Genomic DNA, 13,914 nt, shown 5'->3' with positions numbered 1-13,914 from the left:
AATCGGAGTGACATTTACCTAATTTGTTTTTGAGACGGAAGCAGGGTGTCAACTAGGCTGTGCGGGACACTCTGGCCTGTCTAGGCAGCCTTTTCTTTTATGTTTTCCACAGACCAGCCCAGTAGTTTTTTTCTTTCTGAAAATGGCTAGCCCAGTTTTTTTGTGATTTTTCAAGTAAGTCGCTTTATCAGGCCTGTTGGGCTGCAAATCTTTCAAGACGAGGAGAGCTTCATTCGGCTGGCCGAGAAAATGGCCTACCAGTAATGAGAAATGGGTTGTACATTTTTAAAACACATCAAACCGGCAATTATTTTCAAATATATTTTTTTCATTTCGAGATTTTAAATTGCATTGATTTTTATGCGTGGACAATTTATTGGATTTTATATTGATATACATTTAGTTTTAAGATCAGTCTGAATGTGACTCGAAATTTCGGGATTAAAAACAGTTCAGACCGCACCGACATATGCAAAATTTCGTATATTTTTTTAACCGTGGGCACAATATGGGCTGTAATGCTAACATAAAGAATATGAGCTCCAAAAAAACCCATAAGAATTAGCAAATGGGCTGTAAATTATTTGAAATAATGGCAGATGGGATGTATGCTGTTTTCCACAGATTTGAGGCTTTCCACAGATGGCCTGTATACTGTTGGATGTCCATCCAACGGCTGTCGTGCTTCTTCAATCTCTGCTCTTCCTGCTCCAGCCGCTCAAACAAGCGCCGGCGGGACTGCCTGCTCCCTCCTCCCCGCGGTCGGCTGTGCTGCCGCGCAGGCCTCACCGCCCCACCGTACTCCCATCGCTCGCCTAGCCATCCCTCTACTCACACACACCTACTGTTATTCTCCTACGACGACAAACGTACTAGTAAACCCTCGTACAGTCGTACTCCCCTCCGCGTGGGAAACAAAAACAATGGCCGAGTCTTCCCTGCCTCCGTGTCGTTCCCTTCCAAGGCCTCGCCGTCGTCCAGCGCCCTGGTGCTCTCGGCGTGGCGTGGTCAGAGTGCTCAACGACCGACATGCATCTGAAGTGGACTGTACGTGGAGAGGCTGACAGCTGGGTCCACGGTCGCACGCAAGGAAATGCCTCCTTATTACACGCAAAATAATGATTTCCTCCACCTGACATCTGAGACCCGCCGAAACGGCCTCTGTATTTCACGAAAAAACCGTTACCGCCGCTGACAGCTCGGACCCACCAGCTATATCTTCGCATGCAAGGAAGTGCCTCCTTATTATGCACAAAAAAATGAATACTCCCCCTGCTAGCTGGGACCCAGTATAGTGGGCCTACTAAGTTGACGGGGACGAAGGGCTTTGTCAACTTAGTCAATATGCATGATTCTAGCTCGACTGACCGTACGATGTCCATCCAACGGCCATAGTGCTTCTTCAACCTCTGGTCTTCTTGCTCCAGCCGCCCAAACCAGTGCCAGTCGTGCCGCCTGCTCCTGCCTCCCGTGGCCGGCTGTGCTGCCGCGGAGGCCTCACCGCCCCCATACTACTCCCACTGCTGGCCAGGCCATCCCTCCACTCCACTCACCCACACCCCCCGTTATTCTGCGGCGACGGCAGCGCAGCCGAACCAGTGAACCCTCGTACTCCTCTCTGTGTGGGCATCCACTGCCGTGTCTTCCCCGGCTCTGCGTCGTCCACCGCTGTGGTGCTGTCAGCGCGGCGTGGTCAATGTGGTCAACGACCGAATTCCATCGGAAGAATACTGTCCGTGGAGAGGCTGACAGCTGGGTCCACGACAGCCGCAAGGAAGTGCCTCCTTATTACATGGAAAATAATTATTCCTCCACCTGAAAGTAGGGACCATCCGGACGCCCACCAGTATATCGTGAAAAAAACATTTGCCCCTGACTGCTGGGACCCACCCGACGGGCCACCATATTTCGCGAAAAAAACGTTCCCCCTGCTGTCAGCTCGGACCCACCGAAAGTGACTCCTTATTACGCACAAAAAAATGAATACCCCCTGCTAGCTGGGACCCACCTTGGTGGGAGGCTGCCAGGATGAAGAAGCCATGTCTATATTCTCATCAGAAGGAGCATTTGAAGGATGGTTACATTACTCCCCACAAGACCAAACTAACTTCAGCTCAGAAGAACTGACAAATCTCCATTTTTTTGCTGTGATGCGCAAGTACAATGTTGTTCTAGGATTCTTTCTTGTGAGTTCCATTTTTCTAAAAGTGTGCTCTACATGGACCATGTATGTGCCTGTTGAAACTGTCAATTCATAGTACAATTTGCTTTATACTAATCACTTTTTTGTATTTGTGCAAACAGGGGTGCTCAGCTTGATTTCAATGGGAACTGCACAAAATGTTCATGAATACATCGAATCATTCATTTCCACCACAAGAAAGGAGGTGCCGATAAGTTCAAGGCGTTGCAACATATAAGGGCGAAATCATACAAGCTACGTGCGAATTTGGTTGATTTTGGTGGAACTGCACAAAAAGAACAGCTGGTTTATTTAGCACGAGGTGCCATGTCAATGTCCGAACTGTTGGAAAACCCTGCCCATTCCACAATCGTAGGCATTTGATATTTTGGAATGGGACAACCTTGTCAAATATTGCTCATTGATTTTAGCAAGACATGCGTTTGATATTTTCGAATGGGACGCCCTTTGCTGTCAGCAGCGTCGATCAATTTTTTCTTTATTCTTTAGTTGTGAAGTAAATATTGCCTCTGACATGTGAGTCACTGAGATGCATAATCATCGATAATTTTGAATGTTCTCTATGAATTGCCAGGCCTGTGTGTTTGATTGCAATGTACAGAAGCGCTAAAAAGCTGCTCAAACTCTTTGTACTCCTTCTATTCCTTTTTACTTTGCACATTGTGAATGTGCATACTTTTTGTATAAGATTGGTCAAAGTAGAGATACTTTGACTGCAGACAAAACTTGTATGCAGACTAGAAAGGACCGAAGGGAGTACATGTGAAACTGCTGCAAACGAGGTGATCACCCTGGGAATAATGCTAGTACGTATTGTTTTGCATCTTCATCCAATGCCAGTGATACAGGAATTCAAACTAATCAAAATAAATTCATTCATACACGGTCGGATTTCATATAAACATGCCGGATTTCATTACATTTCATACATTCTTCAACTAAAAAGGGGTGCGCTGGAGGTATAATTAATTAACCGAAGCTACCCACCTGTGTCCCGCTGAGCCAAACAGAAGCTTCAGTGACTTAACTGCAGGTGCAATTGCGTAACTGACATGTGGCCTACTGGGCCCACGTGTGAGTCAGCCAACTGCACCAACAGTTAAGTAGAAGCAGCGTTCTTCTCCAGCGCAGCTCTCCGACTCCACGTCGCCGCCAAGAAGCTAACCGGCCGTCAATGGTCAACCCGCCTAGCTTAGCTTCAACCGGAGGGTAGCAGCGGTGGCCTTACTTGGACCCGAGCGGCGGCAACCTACCGTGTTCTACTCTTCCTCATTTTCTGTGTGGTGCGGCCTCGTTGGCAGCGGGGCGGGGCCTCGGCGGAGCCGGCGATGTCCTCTATCTCGTTGCTGGCGGGCGGCGCCTCAGCGGAGCGGTGGAAATCCTCCCCCACGTTGCCGGCAGGGTGGGGCCTCGGCTGAGCCGGCGATGTCCTCTGCCTCATTGTTGGCGGGGCGGGGCCTCGGCGGAGCCGGCGGTGTCCTCTGCCTTGTTGTTGGCGCCGCGGGGCCACGGCGGAGCAGGGCCTCGTCGACGCCAGCGGAGTAGGGACTCGTTAGAGCCGACATTGTCCTCTGCCTCGTCCTCGGTCTCGCCAAACAGCGCCTCGCCCGCTTCATCTCCCTCTTTGCTAGCCTCTTTGTAGGCGGCCGCAGCCTTCGCCACCCGCATGCAGTACCGCCAGCGCTCGAGGCGGCCCTTGTGGGCGGAGCGGTACGAGTCGAGCAGCGCCTCCTGCTCCACCAGCTCTGCGGCGATCTACTCCTCCACCTGCAGGTGCTCCTGGAGGAGATGGTGGTTGTAGGCGGTGTCGGCCTGCGCCTCCTGGAACTGCTCCTCACGCATCTGCCTCACCCTATCCATATATTGGGCACGGGCCTCGCCGATGGTCATGGTGCAATGCACCGGCGAGGATGGCGCGGTGGAGAGGGTTGGCGCCGGATCATCGACTACCATGTTCTCCATTTGGACGTCGTTGTCCTCTGGCTGGCTGCCAGCCAGCCGGTTGGCAGCAATGGCTGCCATCTCCTTGTGGTCCATCGTCCGCCCGTCCCGAAGAGTGCTAGAGCGCGAGGAAGCCATGGTGGGCAGTAGTGGTGTGGACAGGAGAAAGGGAACGGATGCGGATGACTGCGGCTATGGCCGGTGCAGCAATTTATATAGCAATGGTGGGCGGGCGGAGGGACGGACGTGTGGCGCCGGAGTAGCCGCCTCTGCAACCGCGTATCATTAATGTGGGCGGCAGATGGACGGACGGACAACACTTGTGTCGTTTGAAGGCGGAGCAATCGCCTGCACCGGGAAGCGGGGCGGGCGGCGCTGACAGTTTCAGGCGGAAAGCGCGCGCGGGCGAGGAGATGACTTTACTTGGAGAGGATGACAATGGGGACCCACCAGGTCCATAGCCTCACGTACGCAAGTGCCTCCTTATTATAAAACTATAATTTATTTTGCTTCCTCCTGGTTTCCTGACATCACGGTCCCACACCATTGTCAACCTATGTAGTAGTCAATAAACGAGAGAATTGCACAAGAAGCGGCCGACAGCTGGGACCAAGCAGCTCGAGCAGTATTTGTGTTTTTGAGGTGTGAGCACTACAGAGTTTTTCGATGTTTAGCCCAGATATTAATTTTTCTCCTCTGAACAACAACGAAAACATCGCTGTAGGTATTAACTGGGCGGGCTGTGGCCCGTCTAGCCTAGGCCAGATATCCATCCCAGATATTAATTTTTTTTCAAGCTGAAAATGGCTAGCCCAGCTATACTTTTTTTAGGAATACCCAGGCAAGGTAAAGTTGTTATTCTCCGCCCCGCTGGGCTGCAAATCTTTCCTAGGAGGGATGCATTAGGCTTAACAAGAAAATGGGCTTTAAGAAATAATAAATGGGATGTAATTAGAAAAACTGGGCAGTAACTATAAAAAAATGCACCAAACACGTGATTACTTTATAAAATATTATTTTTGGCAATTGAAAATTTTAATTTCATTAATTGTTGCAAGCGCAATGTTTCGTTGGATTTTTACGTAATATAAATTTATAAAATTGTATTCAATCTGACTAGAAATTTTGGGACAAAAATATTTCGGATCCCATCAAAATGTGGGAAATTTTATTGAATTCTGGTTTGAACAGTTGGTTGAAATGGGCTGTACTTTTAACAAACTGTAAATGGGCTGTAGTAAATTCCATTAGAATTCAAAAATGGTCTGCACATTCTTACAAATCTCAAATGGGCTATAAGTTATCTGCCACACACTTCTGGCCTTACTAAGTTGACGCGTCCCCAAAAAAACAGAGTTGACGCGTATGCAAGGCTTTGTCAACTTATAGTCAACACACGGTTCTAGAAGCAGTGGCCGTTGGATGTCCATCCAACGAATGCCGTGCTTCTTCTTCAATCTCGAATATTCTAGCTTCACCCGCTGTCGGTGTCAAAACCGGCGGATCTCAGGTAGGGGGTCCCGAACTGTGTGTCTAGGCGGATGGTAACAGGAGACAAGGGACACAATGTTTTACCCAGGTTCGGGCCCTCTTGATGGAGGTAAAACCCTACGTCCTGCTTGATTAATATTGATGATATGGGTAGTACAAGAGTAGATCTACCATGAGATCGAGGAGGCTAAACCCTAGAAGCTAGCCTATGGTATGATTGTTGTATGTTGGACTTGTCCTACGGACTAAAACCCTCCGGTTTATATAGGCACCAGAGAGGGTTAGGGTTACACAAAGTCGGTTACAATGGTAGGAGATCTGAATATCCGCATCACCAAGCTTGCCTTCCACGCCAAGGAAAGTCCCATCCGGACACGGGACAAAGTCTTCAATCGTGTATCTTCATAGTCCAGGAGTCTGGCTAAAGGTATAGTCCGGCTACCCGGACACCCCCTAATCCAGGACTCCCTCAGTAGCCCCTGAACCAGGCTTCAATGACGACGAGTCCGGCGCGCAGATTGTCTTCGGCATTGCAAGGCGGGTTCCTCCTCCAAGTTCTTCATAAAAGTTTGTAAACACTAAGGGTAGTGTCCGGCTCTGCAAAATAAGTTTCCACATATTGCCATAGAGAGAATAATATTAACACAAATCCAATCTGCTGACGTATTCCGTAGCGCGACATCACACTACGGCCAAGCCTTTATTCGAATCGTTTTTACTTCCCCACCTCAGCGCATTTTGCGAGGCGGTTTCCTTGGCACGTCTAGCAGAGATCGTGTCCCTCATTTACGGGATTCTCATTAATACGGACGTGGGTAACCCAACCGCGCCATTTATCACGGCGCTTGGGAGATAAGTGAGTTTTACCAGGCTGGTGGGGACGCATAGCCGCATCCGCCCATATAAGGGGATAAGGATCCACCTTTTTACCTACGCCTTCTTCCTCCTCTACCTATCCATCTCCTGCGCACCCGAGCTCCAGCGCCCAAGTCCGCACTTCCCACCTCAACCTTCTCTAGCCATGTCCGGAGCGGGAGGCAAGTGGATGGTCTCCTCCGTCACGGAGGGCCATATCAAAAAGCTAAGGAAGGCCGGATACTTGTCCAACAACATCGCGCACCGGCTTCCTAAAAAGGGGCAGCTCCTCCCCACCCCAAGGCCCCATGAGAGGGTCATATTCCTTCCCCACTTCCTCCGCGGACTGGGTTTCCCTCTTCACCCGTTCGTTCGGGGGCTCATGTTCTACTATGGCCTGGATTTCCATGATCTGGCCCCGAACTTCGTCCTCAACATATCGGCGTTTATCGTCGTGTGCGAGGCCTTCCTCCGCATCCGCCCCCATTTCGGCCTTTGGCTCAAGACTTTCAACGTCAAGCCGAAGGTGGTGCGCGGCAGCCAGGCGGAGTGCGGAGGCGCCATGGTGGGCAAGATGGCCAACGTCCTTTGGCTCGAGGGCTGCTTTGTGGAGACCCTGAAGGGGTGGCAATTGTGGAGACCTTGATTGCGTCGCAGCCCCTGAGTTCCGGTCCGGACCCCCTATGAGGCTCACGTCCTGGAAAGAGAAGGGCCTGTCATGGGGCAACGAGGGAGAGGTGACCGGACTGCAAACATGCATCCAGTCCCTGGTGAACAAGCAGCTCAAGCTTGTCGATATAGTCCAGGTTATGCTCGTCCGCCGGATCCTCCCGTGTCAACAACGGGCCTTCAATCTGTGGGAGTTCGATCCGACGCAGCACCAAACCTTGAATAGGCTCTTCGACACGATGTACGAAGATGCCTGGAAGGTGCTATTCAAGGGCGCCGAGGCTCCCGCATCCGCATCCGAGGATCGAGGATTCAGCACGCAGCGTCCAGCTAGTGCGGAGAGTTATCTTTACCTTCTACAGGACATTTGTTTCTCATAGTTTGACTCTATGCGCGATCTAAACTCCCTTACCTTTGATAGGAGTGGCAGGCGAAGTCCGGACAGGTCAACTGTCCGACTCCTTTGCCCGAAGACCCAGTAGATGCTCGTTTATCGAAGCTGCTGGCTCCGGCACGTTATGTGGTGCCGGAGAAGAAGGCCAAGAAGAAGGCCGCAGGGACTCGCAAGAGTTCCCGGCGTACGGTGGTGTCGGACTCATCATCCGACGACTCCGAGACGCCCTCCTCCCGTGAAGACGAGGAGGAGGAATAAGAAACCTCTCCCCCTCCAGCGGGGGGAGGAAAGAAGAGGAAGGCCGCCCCAACAGGGGAGGCCGAAGGGTCCAAGAAGGGGAAGACCCTTCCTCCGGACTACTTCACCGACGCCGACGAGGGTGAAGAGGAGTGGCCGGAAAGGGCCAGGCGCCCGGGGGAATCATAAGTATTCGGATACCAGAGTAACTCATAGCATTCCCTTGTTGCACAGCTTTTCCTTATGCCGAATGTAATTATGCAGCCCGCCCAAGGCCGGGCTCGACGAGTCGTCGAGCGGCTCCCTGGATTCATCGGACGTGAATTCAGTTCCGCCTGCTGCCTCCCCTCGCACTGCGGACGACGCCGGAGTGGCGTCGCAACAAGCTCCGGGCCAAGAGGAGGTGGTCCTGGAGGAGCCGTGAGGCGACCTCCCGGACTCCGGGAGTAAAGGGGATAAGACCCCCTAGGGCTCCAAGTCCGGCTTTGCGCCGGACACCGTGCCGGAATCCTCAACGGTTCCGGACTGCGGCAGGCGACCTCCTTCTAAGAGGAGCAAGCCTACTAAGCTGGCGGCCCCCGTCCAACCTGAGGTGCCGAACAATTTGCTGGAGGTGCTTAACGGCGCCTGCATCGATGAGGATCACCGTACTATCATGAGTACGGTGCTCCAGAAGGTTCAGTCCGACAAGAGCAGACTGACTGAAGCTTGTGCTAGCCTTCTAACAGGCTTCGAGGTAAGTAAAAATATGTAAAAATATTACCGCATAGACAGTAGCCCCTGATGCTCTGTTTGGCGTTCGGAAAGAAAAGCCGAATAGAAGATCTAATAAACTTCGCAGGAGTCTAACAAAAAAAGTCAATATGCGTATGCAGGCTTCGCTGCTTGCGACCGCCGCACTGACTGTGGAGGTAGGCACCCTGAAGCAGGGTCTCGAGCGGTCTGAGCGAGAGCTCGGCCTGGCCAAGCGGCAGCTCGAGGAGAAAGAAGGTAAGAGGTACCTTATAGAAATATATAAAAAGATGCAATTGCAAAAAATGACAGGATTATGCTGCTTATTGCAGGGGCCACAACTGAGGTGGCGACCCTCAAGCAGGCGCTGTCCGAGGCCGAGAAGAGAGCGGCCTCAGAGCGCACCGAGCGGGAGAAATTTGAGGCGCAGGTCGGCGGGGCACAGCAAGAGCTTCAGGCTCTCATGAAAAAACATGAGAGTTTGGAGCTTGACTCGAAGACGCGAGCGTCCGAGCTCGCGGGGGCCATCGAGACTGCCAAGTCTGCCAAGGCCGAATCCCAGAAGGCCCTCCAGGAATTGGATGCGGTGAAAAAGATAGCGGCGGGTAAGGCATTTTTTATGCAAAGCAAACATACAAAAGTAAGCTACTTGTTACTTACCCGAATCCGGAGCTCTCCAGGAGAGTTCGCAGATCTTCCCCGTAGCGTATCTGATGCCGCCGCATTCTACCAAGCCGAGGAGGGCAGTTCGACAGAGAAGGTGTTCTGGTCTCAGTATGCTGAGGCCGGCACCCTATGGCCTTGAGCGACCAGCTGAAGCAGCTGGTCGAGCTCCACAAGGCGGCCGAACAGGCCATGAAGGGCCTCATAGTTCGGCTGTGGCCTGGAGAGGCCCTGCCTGGGAGCTACTTCGGATTGGTGCGGCGGCTGGTGGGATCCTGTCCAAGGCTCGAGGTCATCAAGCGCTCCGTCTGCATCGAAGGTGCCCGGAGGGCCCTTGCCCGCGCTAAGGTGCACTGGGGCAAGCTGGACGGTGAGAAGCTTGTGAAGGACGGGCCACCGCCGGGGAAAGAGCATCGCAAGCCCGAGAATTATTATAAGGACGTTCTGAAGGGTGCCCGCCTTATGGCGGATGAATGTACCAAGGATGTAATTTTTGAGTGAATTCGCTCGTATTGTCCTGTGCGCTGAAAACTTGTTCATGTGCGCTAAGCAATGCTTCTTGAATTTAAAATATTACTTTCTGTGCGGCCGTTTATCAAAAATTGAGAGATGGCCAGTCGTCGGCTTCTGCCCCCATGCCACTAGTGCTGGGGTGTTCGGGATAAACCTGAGCGCTCTTTTTCCCATGTTTGGGTGCTTCAAGGGAGGCGCTCAGCACAGCGAACAAGGCAATCGGACTATAATGCTTGAACACTCTCACTTAGCCATAGAACTCTATAATTTTAAATTTCGGCGAAGCCCCTAGTATTCGGAAGACCGAGTTCGGAGCGCTATCCACGCCTTGGCCGAACAAAGCCGGTTCCTCGCTCTAAGCGGCATAAGTCTTTAAGGACTCGAAAAACCTCTCGAACAGCGACCGGTCTCTCGCTTCATCATGACAGTCAGTTTTAGCTTTCTCTACTGAGGTGCTCAGCCCAGCTCAACTAGGGCACAATCGCAGTAGTTCTCCTAGTGCTACCTTAGCTGATATAGCGGAACGTAAGGTACCAAAACATAGGAGCCGAGCAAACCCAACTATTGACCCAAGACATGATTCGGAGCCGATGCATATACTGCTATAAGTTCGGGGTGCCGCACTTGTGAAAGTGTTCGGACTTCTTACACCATATTGGGGGTACTGAAGCTCCTGGCGTATTTGCCGTACCACAGTGTACGGGTGCAACATGGCATGAATGAACATATATTTGTAAGAAAGGTAATGCAAAAATAGATAAATACTATGCATTGTTTAAAAGGGCTGCAATCAAAGCAGAACGATAAAGATAGCGTGATAAGCAAACGTGGATTATTTAACATGTCCGATTCAGGGGCAGGCCGGAGGGTAGCGCTCCCGTCGAGGACGTGCCAGAGAGCTCCACCGGCGGAAACAAGAAGCCTAGGGCCATACCGCCGGGAACCAAGAAGGTTTTTGTCAACGAGGACGGCACGGGAGGGGCTTTCACCATAAGCTCCACCCTTGACGACAAATAGGAAGACGCGCTCGTCACCTTCCTGCGGGCGAATGTCGATGTGTTTGCATGGCAAGCTTCCGACATCCCCGGCGTTCCCAGGGAGGTGATTGAGCACCACCTTGCTATCTGTCCTCATGCGCGGCCCGTCAAGCATAAGGTCAGAAAGCAAGCTTTGGAATGACAAGAGTTTATCACAGAAGAGATCCGGAAATTGGAAGCAGCGGGTTTGGTAAGAGGAGTGCTCCATCCAACATGGTTGGCTAATCCGGTCGCAGTGCGCAAGGCAAATGGGAAGTGGAGGCTGTGTATTGATTACAAAGATATCAATAAGGCCTGTCCTAAAGACCCCTTCCCGTTGCCGCGCATCAACCAGATTGTTGACTCCACAGCTGGGTGTGATCTGTTGTCATTCCTCGATGCCTACTCCGGCTACCACCAGATCTTCATGACAAGAGAAGACGAAGAGAAAACAGCGTTCATCACCCCATGTGGTACGTATTGTTTCATACGGATGCCTTCCGGGTTGAAGAGTGCTGGTTCGACGTTTGCAAGGGCGGTCTAGATAGGTTTTGAACCCCAGCTCCATAGAAATATGGAAGCTTATATGGATGACATAGTGGTCAAAACCAAGGACAGGGCAACCCTCATACCACATTTGCAAGAAACATTTGCAAACCTGCGCAAGATCAATCTCAAGCTGAACCCTGAGAAGTGCGTCTTTGGCGTCCCGTCCGGCAAGCTTCTCGGGTTCTTTGTGTCACAGCGTGGGATAGAGGCCAATCCGGACAAGATCAAAGCTATAGAGCAGATCGAAGCACCCAAGCGAGTCAAGGATGTGCGTCGGCTTGCTGGTTGCGTCGCCGCCATGGGCAGGTTCATTTCCAGGTCCGCCGAGCGTGCCCTTCCCTTTTTCAAGATCCTGAAAAAGGCGGGCCCGATGGAGTGGACGCCAGAAGCCGAAGCAGCATTGCAAGATTTGAAGAAGTACCTCTCCTCCGCGCCAATACTGGTTGCGCCTAGGCCATAGGAGCCGTTGCTGCTATACCTGGCGGCAACGAACCAGGTGGTCAGCGCCGCACTAGTGGCGCAGAGAGAGGTCGATGACAAGGTAATGGCAGTGACAGAGCCCGGCACCACCAATGCAGAGACGACACAGCCAGTTGAAGTGCTGCCGAAGAAGAAAATGATGCAGCACCTGGTCTACTTTGTTAGTTCCCTCTTGCAGGGAGCTAGATCAAGGTACTCCGGCATGAAGAAACTGCTCTTCGGCCTTCTTATGGCCTCGAGGAAGCTGCGTCACTACTTCCAGTCACACGAGGTCACTGTCGTCACTCGCCTCCCTCTGCAACGGATATTGCACAATCCAGATGCAACGGGAAGAATTGTGGAATGGGCACTGGAACTGTCCAGCTTTTGCCTCAAGTTTGAAAGTACTTCGACGATTCAGAGCCGAGTCCTGGCGGAGTTCATTGCAGAATGGACCGCAACGCCTGACGAAGAAGCCCAAGAGACTGCTCTCCCCGGCAAGGAGGCAAGTTGCAATTGGATCATGTACTTTGATGGCGCTTTCTCCTTACAAGGCGTCGGGGCTGGCGTACTGCTTGTCGCGCCCACCGGAGATCAACTCAAGTACATGATCCAGATGCACTTCCCCAGGGAGGTGTCAACAAACAATACAGCAGAGTACGAAGGGCTGCTTGCCGGTCTTAGGATCGCGGTGGACCTCGAAATTAAGAAACTCATCGTCAGGGGCGACTCGCAGCTTGTCGTCAAGCAAGTCAACAGGATTACCAGAGCCCGTTGATGAAGGCCTACGTTGCTGAAGTGAGAAAGCTGGAAGAGCATTTCGACGGTATACAGGCTGAATACGTTCCCCGAGCAGAGAACGATATCGCCGATTACCTGTCAAAACGCGCTGCCCTCAAGCTACCTGTGGAACCAGGTACCTTTGTGCTTTAGCTAACTCAGCCATCTGTTGATCCATCAACAGAGCAGAACAAGAGGAGGAAATCAGGGCCCGGCAAGTACTTTCCCGCCGAGCTCCCCGGAGCCGCCGGCAAGGATGTTGCCGGGAACACTGAGCCCGCCACGGGACGGCTAGCTCCGGCGGAGCGTCAAGCTCTTGCCGTCGAGACAGCCGCTCCTATAGCAGAGCCCCAGGCTCCAGCATGGGCACAGCATACAGTCTGATTCCTCCAAACAGGGGAACTTCCTGAGGAGCAGGAAGAAGCGAAAAAAGTAGCCCGTCGCTCTACCATGTACCAGTTCGTCGATGACGTCCTGTACAGAAAGAGGTAGAACGGTGTGAAATTGAAGTGTATCCCTCGAGAGGAAGGACTGGAGCTGTTGGCGGAGATACACGGAGGCATATGTGGATCCCACATCGGGTCAAGGGCCCTTGCCGACAAAGCATTTCGGCAAGGCTTCTTCTGGCCCACCGCCCTCCAGGATGCAACGACACTAGTCACCAGGTGTGAAGCATGTCAGTTCCATTCAAAAAAGCTTCATCAGCCAGCTCAAGCCCTTCAAACCATTCCTCTCTCCTGGCCCTTCTCGGCCTGGGGGCTCGACATACTGGGCCCTTTCCCCCGCGCTGTCGGGGGCTTTGAGTACTGTACGTTGCAATCGACAAGTTCACAAAGTGGCCGAAGGTGGAAGCAGTGAGGAAGGTCACAGCTCAGTCAGCCGTCAAGTTCTTCAAGGGACTAGTGTGCCGTTTTGGTGTACCCAACAGGGTCATCACCAACAACGGCACACAGTTCACAAGCCGCACCTTCATGCAATATATCCAAGACCTCAGCAGCAAAGTCTGTTTCGCTTCCGTTGCTCACACACGAAGCAATGGTCAAGCTGAGAGGGAAAATGCTGAAGTACTACGAGGCCTAAGGACCAAGACCTTTGACAGGCTGCACAAGAGCGGAAGGCGCTGGATAGATGAGTTGCCGATGGTTCTTTGGTCGATCAGGACGACGCCAAATCGAGCCATCGGCCAGACACCCTTTGCCCTAGTATACGGGACAGAAGCAGTTCTCCCCACTGAACTCATACACGGGTCACCTCGAGTGCTCGCTTATGATGAGCTTGAGCAAGAGCAACTGCGGCAAGATGACGCAATGCTCCTTGAGGAAGATCGTCTTCGAGCGGCTGTGAGAGCAGCACGCTACCAGCAAGCCTTACGCCGCTACCATAGCCGCAAGGTTCATGCCCGAAACCTTGAG

This window comes from Triticum urartu, chromosome 2, assembly GCF_003073215.2.
Source record: "Triticum urartu cultivar G1812 chromosome 2, Tu2.1, whole genome shotgun sequence".
Classification (NCBI taxonomy): domain Eukaryota; kingdom Viridiplantae; phylum Streptophyta; class Magnoliopsida; order Poales; family Poaceae; genus Triticum; species Triticum urartu.
Note: the sequence above shows the minus strand (reverse complement) of the source record.